General features: G+C 39.0%; 1 long non-coding RNA gene across 1 annotated transcript in view; it reads left to right on the forward strand.

Moving 5' to 3' along the window:
• Positions 1-3,010: 3,010 nt before the first annotated feature.
• LOC123987018 overlaps positions 3,011-7,998 on the forward strand; it is a 15,569-nt gene continuing 10,581 nt past the window's right edge. The window contains exon 1 of the long non-coding RNA XR_006829048.1: positions 3,011-3,219. This is a non-coding gene — a long non-coding RNA (uncharacterized LOC123987018). The remainder of the gene's footprint in view (positions 3,220-7,998) is intronic.

Below are 7,998 nucleotides of genomic sequence, written 5' to 3' on the forward strand. Positions count from 1 at the left end.
GTCCCTTGATCTTTGTTTACATTTCATTGTTTTCTGTTGACCATTCATTCATTGTAAAGTCTCTTTCAATTTGCATTTCAGGATCATCTGCTGTTGCTTTCCTGAACATGTGCAACTGATCTTCGAAGAAGGTGTAATCCAGTCGACCTTCAGCTCTTCTTTGAGGTAAGCACTGCTCAAAGCATCAGCAATGTACAGTTCTTTTCCTGGCTTATATGTGACTGTGAGAGTGTACCTCTGAAGTCTGAGAAGCATCCTTTGCAGCCTCATGGGACCTTGGTAAAGTGGCTTTTTGAAGATGCTCTCAAGTGGTTTGTGATCACTCTCAAAAATACCTACAAATCACCTAGAAACTATGGCAAGTAATTATTTTTCGTATTTCCATTAATAGTAAGTGCTTATGATCCATAACCCAAAGGCCATCCATTCTGCTGTATGACTGCTCCAATGACTTCAGAACTGGCATCCACAGACAATCTCAGGTTTATTGACTTCAAAAGTGTGTCAATTGGTCTTGTTGTTAACGTTTCTTTTGTAGTCTTCCCAATGCCATGCAGTGTTGCTCTCTAGTAGCTGTTTGAGTGAAGCATTGATCTCAGATAAGCTGGGAATGAACTTGGCAAGGCTCTCACCTTTTCATCATCTGGTTTTAGCCCATCAGTGCTGAGAAAATCACCTATGTACTCTAGCCTGACATAGCCAGGCCAATTCGCAAATGCAAATTAGTCTGGAACGTCACTTCATTTTTAATTTTCGTGGAGACAAAAATGTCTCTGGATGCTATTGATTAGCCCTTTACCAATCAGAGCAACAAACCGCGTAACATAGCGCTAAGTGATGGAATACAGACAAACAGACAAGAAGCCACAAGGTCCTTGAGCCTTTGTAACAAAATATGTGCCAGATGTGAAGTTTTTTTCGAGGTTCACAGTACTCTTGAAACTTTGATACTTTAATTTTATTTTTCTCATTATCTTGGAATACATGCATGTTGCAAACTTTGCCTCTTCTCCTGCCACATACAGAAATATAGCACCCTGCACTTTGCCTTTCTGACTGACTTTGACTTTCTATACCGCTAGCAGTGCAAAACAGCTCAAACTTCTGCATCCATAATTTCCAGTTTTCAGCAAGATTACCTTGTAGGCTTAAACTTGACAGTTACTGTAACGGGGACATCTTTCACTTTTCTATTCTATCTCTTCTTTTATTCTGACACAATGTTATATTGACATCACACATAGTCTTACGCTAAGGATACTCACACAATTCATTACAACAAGACTGTATGCAATTTATTTTAAAATGGTAAACTTTTTTTTCATTCATAAAGCCAAGCCTGTGGCTTTTGCTTTTTTGGTAGTCCAGATAAATTCAGCCACATCTCACAGTCATTTCTTATGTTTTCTATTTCTATTTGTTTGTTTGTTTTTTCTTGTATTTGTCAACTTTCACAGATTTCCCTCATTTTGAAAAATTGGCAAATTTATTCGACCCAACTGTTTATTAAAGGCTACAATACATCTCACACTTGACTCCTTTAAATTCGTCTCTGAATGCTATTTTGGAGTTGACTCATTTTCCCATACTTTGCTGATGGCACCACTATCAGAATTTTACACAGCTAAGAAATAACAAATACACAATTTAAAGCATACCTTTCAAATAGTCTTATTCCTGGATATGCTTCTTACTTTTTATTCAATCTTTTGATGAGTGTTCTGTGATTTGGCCAAAAAAATCTAATTTTAATCAGATTTTCAGTTCTGGTCAATATCAAAACAAATCCTGAAATAACTCAGACTGTAGGCTTACAAGAGTAAGACATGTCATAAAATATTCTCAGCATGCAGTGAGGTTCAAATCTGCATCAACAGCCAGTCTGCTGATACTACACATCAGGGATGCAGAACAGGACATGACAGAGTTATAAACTCGACCTGTCAGCTCCTCCTGGTCTGCTTCATGGGGACCAACAGTGAAACAGGCTCCTGAAATGTGTACGTGCCTGTGTGTGTGTGCCTGTGTGTGTGTGTGTGTGTGTGTGTGTGTGTGTGTGTGTGTGTGTGTTGCTGTACACACATTCACACTGACCGAGATTCACAACTGAGATCCCTGTTGCAAAACACTTCCCAACAGAAGGAGCAGTTCAGTGGATGAAGATCGGCTCATCAACACCAGCTCATCATGATCACCACATTTACCATCCTTGTCCTTGCTGCGTTCCGGCATGCTGCATGCGCAGTATTCAAGTTTAAGAGACATTTAAATTCCCTTTGGCTTTTACAAAAAAAGAAGAAATCAAACTGCAAGAATGAGATAAGAGTGCAAACAGAAAAATGAAAAAACGAAAATCAAAGTAAATCTTGTAGAGAGAGAGAGAAAAAAAGACTGGTTTGGGGTTTTTTTTGCATTATTGGTTAAAATGAAAGGAGAAGGAAGCGAGATACTATCACAAAAATAACTACAAAAGAAACTGGAAATAAACACAAAAGCCACAGCTTCCTTCCAGCAACAAGCAGCGGGTAAATGCTCCGGTATAGACTCGCAGGACAGAGAGACAGAGATAAATCCAACCAGCTGTTCAGTGCAAAACATAAAAATAAGAGGTGGGAAACCAAGCCAGCAAGAAAGAAATAGGATAAGAAAAGAGAAAGAAACAACTGACCTTCCAACGTAGGAGGCAAAAACGTTCAAAGAGGCTGAAGCGATGAGAAGAGCAGGCGGTGAGGCTCAGTGTGCGCTCGGTAACCGGGCTGAAGCTCCGATTGCGCGCCGGTCAGTGAGGCGGTGATGAACAGCAACACAGCGCCGACTGGAGCGAACCACTGAGCGCAGGCAGGCAGGGGGAGGCCGGGCAGCAAAGCGACCGCGGGGAGCTGCGTGCGTAATTACACACCTGGCTAAAAAGCGCAGACAGAGCCAGACATGCCCTTAAAGGGACATCCTATCCAAAAGTTGATTTAATATAAACAAGCCTGATTTTCCTAGCCGGTAATCAGAGGTTGGCTTTAATCAGACGCCCTAGGGAAGACCAGGGATTGGTACACTTTTTGCTTCAGCACCTGCAACTCACTGAATTTTTGAGCTAGATTTCTCAAGTTTTATAATAAGTAATCAAATTTGTTTACTACAAATGGCACCAATTCAAACATCTGCAAGGATATCACAGACCTCCTGAGATGACATCAAATACATGGTGTTCCAGCACATGCTGGGGTAAGTTGTAACAATTAGAGAAGCAATAACAGTGACCATGTGATATGCTTCAAAAAAGGTTTATTGAAATAAACAATGTCTCTCTTTCAAACTTCCTTCATGGTATGTATGCTTAATTTACACTCTAATGTACCTGTGTAAAGAATATGTGAGTCTAGTGTGTGTGTTTATTTGTATGTTAAATCAGAGTTACAATGGTGACAAATTACTGTAGGTAACCCTGGAGTGCAGGCTTGGTGGGCCCTGAGACTGCATAAGACTTTGAGTGGCCGAATTTCTCCATATATACAACACAAACGTGTTTGTCTATTGAGGCCTCAGAATCCTCAGTGTTGGCTTACAACATCTTATTGGCAGGCATTATTTATTTTTTCTTATGCTTCCTTTATTCTTTCCTAAGATACTCTTTCTTACATGGTGATATCTTGAATTGCAGAGGAGCCAGAAGCAACCAGGTAGGTTGGAGGAGAGGCGCAGTGCCCAGTTGAGTTGGAAGAGAGTGCGGTTGTTCATGACGTGCCGGGGTCTGGAAGATGAGTGACTTGTGAGGGTGCATAGTTAACACTCCTCAAAAATGTCAGGATTGAAGGGCTAAATATATGTGTATTGGAAACCGGCTTGAATGTTGTTGGTTCACAATACTTAGATACTACTTACTAGAATATCATCTCGTCATTGTCTTGGCAGGATTCATCTTCATCCAGACACTTGCAGTGTTCACCATTTTCTGTCGATTACCAAAAGGTGAAGACAGGTGTGAAAAGGGGGGTTTGTGTATATGGGTTATTCTCTAAAAGCGGATGTTTGGGAGTGGCTTTAGCAATCGGTTGTATATATAGCAGGCTAGTTTTTTGACTTACATCTGACCGAGAGCGTGGAACAAAATGACGATTTTTGGGTGAATCCGTATCGGACAGAGCTATCTTCGTGCAGAACAACAGCGCCATCTTTGCAGCATCACAATCATGGACGTCGCAGGTAATCAATCAGGAGTAATGACTCCAAAACGACGTATAATTATAGATCCTGTTGCAATGAGTGTGGATCCTAGAAAAAAAAAGAGTCCACCAACAACATTGGCTGATTTTCTGTAACGAAAGGCTTTGGCGCTAACTCATGGGTGAATGACTATGGCAAAGAACTGGGGAAAAGAAATTTAACATTTCTCGTTCCTGAAGAAAAAGCAGAAGAGGATAAGAACAGGGTCAAGCCGTTTAAGGGTTTAAGGATGTATTGCTTAACTGAATCTTTGGTTTGTAAAAACATAGGTGCTTGTACTGATTTTCTGAAAAGTGTATACTTGTAATCATTGCTGACGGATATGCGTTGCGTATGTCGCTGGAAATAAAATACTTGAACACAGACGTTGAAGCGTCAGTCTTTGTAACAAAGATCATGGAGGAGGTGATGAGAAATATATACTATGGGACAGAAAATGCAGGGGCTTATGGAGGCAAGCAAAAACTTAAAAAGGCCATATTTGATACTACTGGAGTTCGGTACGCAGATTCAAACATAGAAAACTGGCTCATGAAGCAAGACGCCTATACTCTACACAAGACGGCCCCAGTGCATTTTAAGAGAAACAAGGTTTTAGTGAATTCAATAGATTGGCAATTCCAGCTAGATCTAGTTGACATGTCCGCTTGTTCTACTGAAAATGTTGGGGTACGCTATTTATTAACGTGTATAGATTTGTTTTCAAAATACGCATGGGTGCGTTGTTTCAAAAATAAGAGTGGTAAATGCGTCACAGCATCCTTTAAAGATATCTTAGCTGAAGATAGAATACCGCATAAAATTCAAACAGACGAGGGAAAAGAGTTCTTAAACAAAGATTTCGATGCGTTAATGAAAATTAATAGTATCATACACTTTACCACATCAAATGAGACTACGGCATCTGTAGTAGAGCGCTTTAACAGAACTCTGAAATCTAAAATGTGGCGTTATTTAACAGCCAATAATTCTAAACGATATGTAGATATATTGCAGGATTTAGTCACCTCCTACAATCATAGTTATCATCGTAGTATTAAAATGAAACCGATTGATGTAACAAAAGACAACGAAGATATCGTATTTAACAACTTGTACAACTTGTAACAACTGTAAGAATTTCAAAACTATGCTGCCCTTTTAAAAAAAGTTATGAGCAAAATTATACTGATGAATATTTCACTGCAAAGGAATGCTGTCAAGGGACCCTCCTGGTTACAGGTTAAAAGACTATGATGGGGAAATACTGTATTACAGGGAACATTTTATGAGCAAGAGATGATAAAAGTTATTATCGATAAAAACAAAACATTTAAATTAGAAAAGATTTTATCTAGAAAGAAAAGACAAGGCCGGGACATGGTGTTAGTCAAATGGGTCGGATGGCCAGATAAATTTAACTCGTGGATTTTGGAAAAACAGGTCATTCAGCTACCTTAGCAGATTACAAACACATGTATAAATGGATACAGAGGATTTTTTTGTCACCCTGCCCAGCAACTCGTCTGCATTATTTTACCCGAGCAATACAATAGCAAACTCTAGATTGAAACTATCCAAGCCTTTACACTTTAAATCAGCACACGAGGTGGGTTTGATAGAAATACAATATCCAAAAACATGGAAACGTTTTTCATCTGAAGACTCAAAATTTGCTGTATTTGATAAAAAATCCAACAAGAGGGTAGTTCTATCAGCGACACGGGTTCTAGACAACAATGTCACAGATAATAGCTGAACTAGACAGTTGTTTATCTGAAAAGGTCATGGGTCACATTGAGTTTGATTACAACAACATTACCAACAGAATAAGCATTTTACCAACGAGAGACGTAGAACGGTTCAAGGAAAACTTGCAGAAATGTTGTATGTTGAATGTTGAACGGTTTTTTAAAACTCACGAGGGAATTGCAACATTTAGATCTCAGCCACGAACTAACACAGTGTTGACACAGATGCCGTATTTGGCGCCACATGATGCCGATGTTAACGTAGGGATGTATATTTGTTTATACCGATATTGTTGATCATCAAACGGTAGGGGATAGTTACGTCCCTCTTTTAAGAATAGTACATATATCGGGTCCAAACAACCATATGATCACAAATACTTATGACAGACCACACTATCTGAGGCTCTGCAAAACACACATTGATAGTATCAAGATTTCTCTCAAGACAGATCAGAATCAACATATCCCTTTTACGTACGGCAAAGTGATAATAAAGCTACACTTTCAACCCATAAAATATCGGTATTAGACAAGGAGCAAACATTGCGGACAAGTATGTTGCATATTATACAGTCCAAGCGGGTAGTGATTTATCAGGACACAGCAGGCTCGGTGCTCAGTAAGGTGCAGGGTTAGGGGGTATCTTTAGGGGTCTGTTTAGATTAGCATTCCCCTTACTCAAGAAAGGATTTACATTTGTTGCCCCTCTTTTAAAGACAGCTGCTAAAAACATAGCTATGGATGTTATTACTAACGTCATGAACAGACGTCAAGAGGGGTCGAGTATACATGCAAACTAACCCTCTCTATATACATTCGATTGCTAAAGTCACTCCCAAACATCCGCTTTTAGAGGATAACACCAGACATCCCGTATACACAAACCCCCCTTTTCACACCCGTCTTCACCTTTTGGTGATCAACCCCCCACCGCCGCTAATAGAGGATAAGGCTGGACACGCCCTAATACAAACACCCATTTTCACTCCCCCATGTCTTTGTTGTTCAACCTTGCTATGACCCCCAATCTTTATATATATATATATATATAATACTTTTTGTTTTATTTTTATTATTTTTTTTAATTGATTTTTTATTAAATTTTAAATAAATTTTTGATAAATGTTTTTATTAATCAAAAATGTATTCACGTGCGCGTGCACTGCTGGCCTTTATTTACTACTCAGTGCTTGCACAGTGCATGCAACTGAAATACAAGCACACCTGCTTGACTCAGTCTGGTGACTGGACTGTTGTTACACCAGTTTTTATAAGTAGTATCTCTCAATGAACTGTCCAAGGCTTTTTCACTTTTGTGCGGTTAAAACCTGTTGCCCGTGTAAGGCTGATTGCCTCTGAACTCCTCATTGCCATGCTGGGGTTCTGCTTCATAAAGAATGTGAACCAGTCAGGCCCTGCCATCTTCTTTTCATGTAGTGTTTGTGGGTGTTTGATGTTTTATTTATGTAGAGATAGAATATATATATATATATATATATATATATATATATATATATATGGCTAACCCCAAATAGTCAAAAATTCGATGCTTGGATGGACGGAGCCTGATTCGACTGTCAATCTCACAGTCAAGCTTCGAAATTATGAAACGAGGATCATACCATTTATCTGGGAGTGCTCAACGTCTGATTTTACATAGAACTACCAGTTTTCTCCCAATAACTTAATATACAGCCTATTATAATATACATTTCAACATATAATGTTGTAAATAAAACAAAGAAGCTTTTAATAAATGTTTTTAAAGTGCGTGAATAAATCCAAAATTGTAACCCTGACCCTTAAGGAAGAGGGTCAGTGCTCATGTGTGGGTGTAGCGTGTATGCGTGGATGTGTGTGTCTGTGTGTAGTGGCAGAAGAGGAACAGGCAAGATTAGACAATTCTGATTCGACTATGTAAATCCTTATTCGGGACAGCCCTATATATATATATATATATATATATATATATATACCAGTTGATATGCAAACTTTATGAAAAAGTGGAATAGAAATCCTGAGTGCTGAGTGCAAAGACATGAAACGT

The sequence above is a fragment of the Micropterus dolomieu genome, linkage group LG18 (genome assembly GCF_021292245.1).
Source record: "Micropterus dolomieu isolate WLL.071019.BEF.003 ecotype Adirondacks linkage group LG18, ASM2129224v1, whole genome shotgun sequence".
In the NCBI taxonomy this organism is placed as follows: domain Eukaryota; kingdom Metazoa; phylum Chordata; class Actinopteri; order Centrarchiformes; family Centrarchidae; genus Micropterus; species Micropterus dolomieu.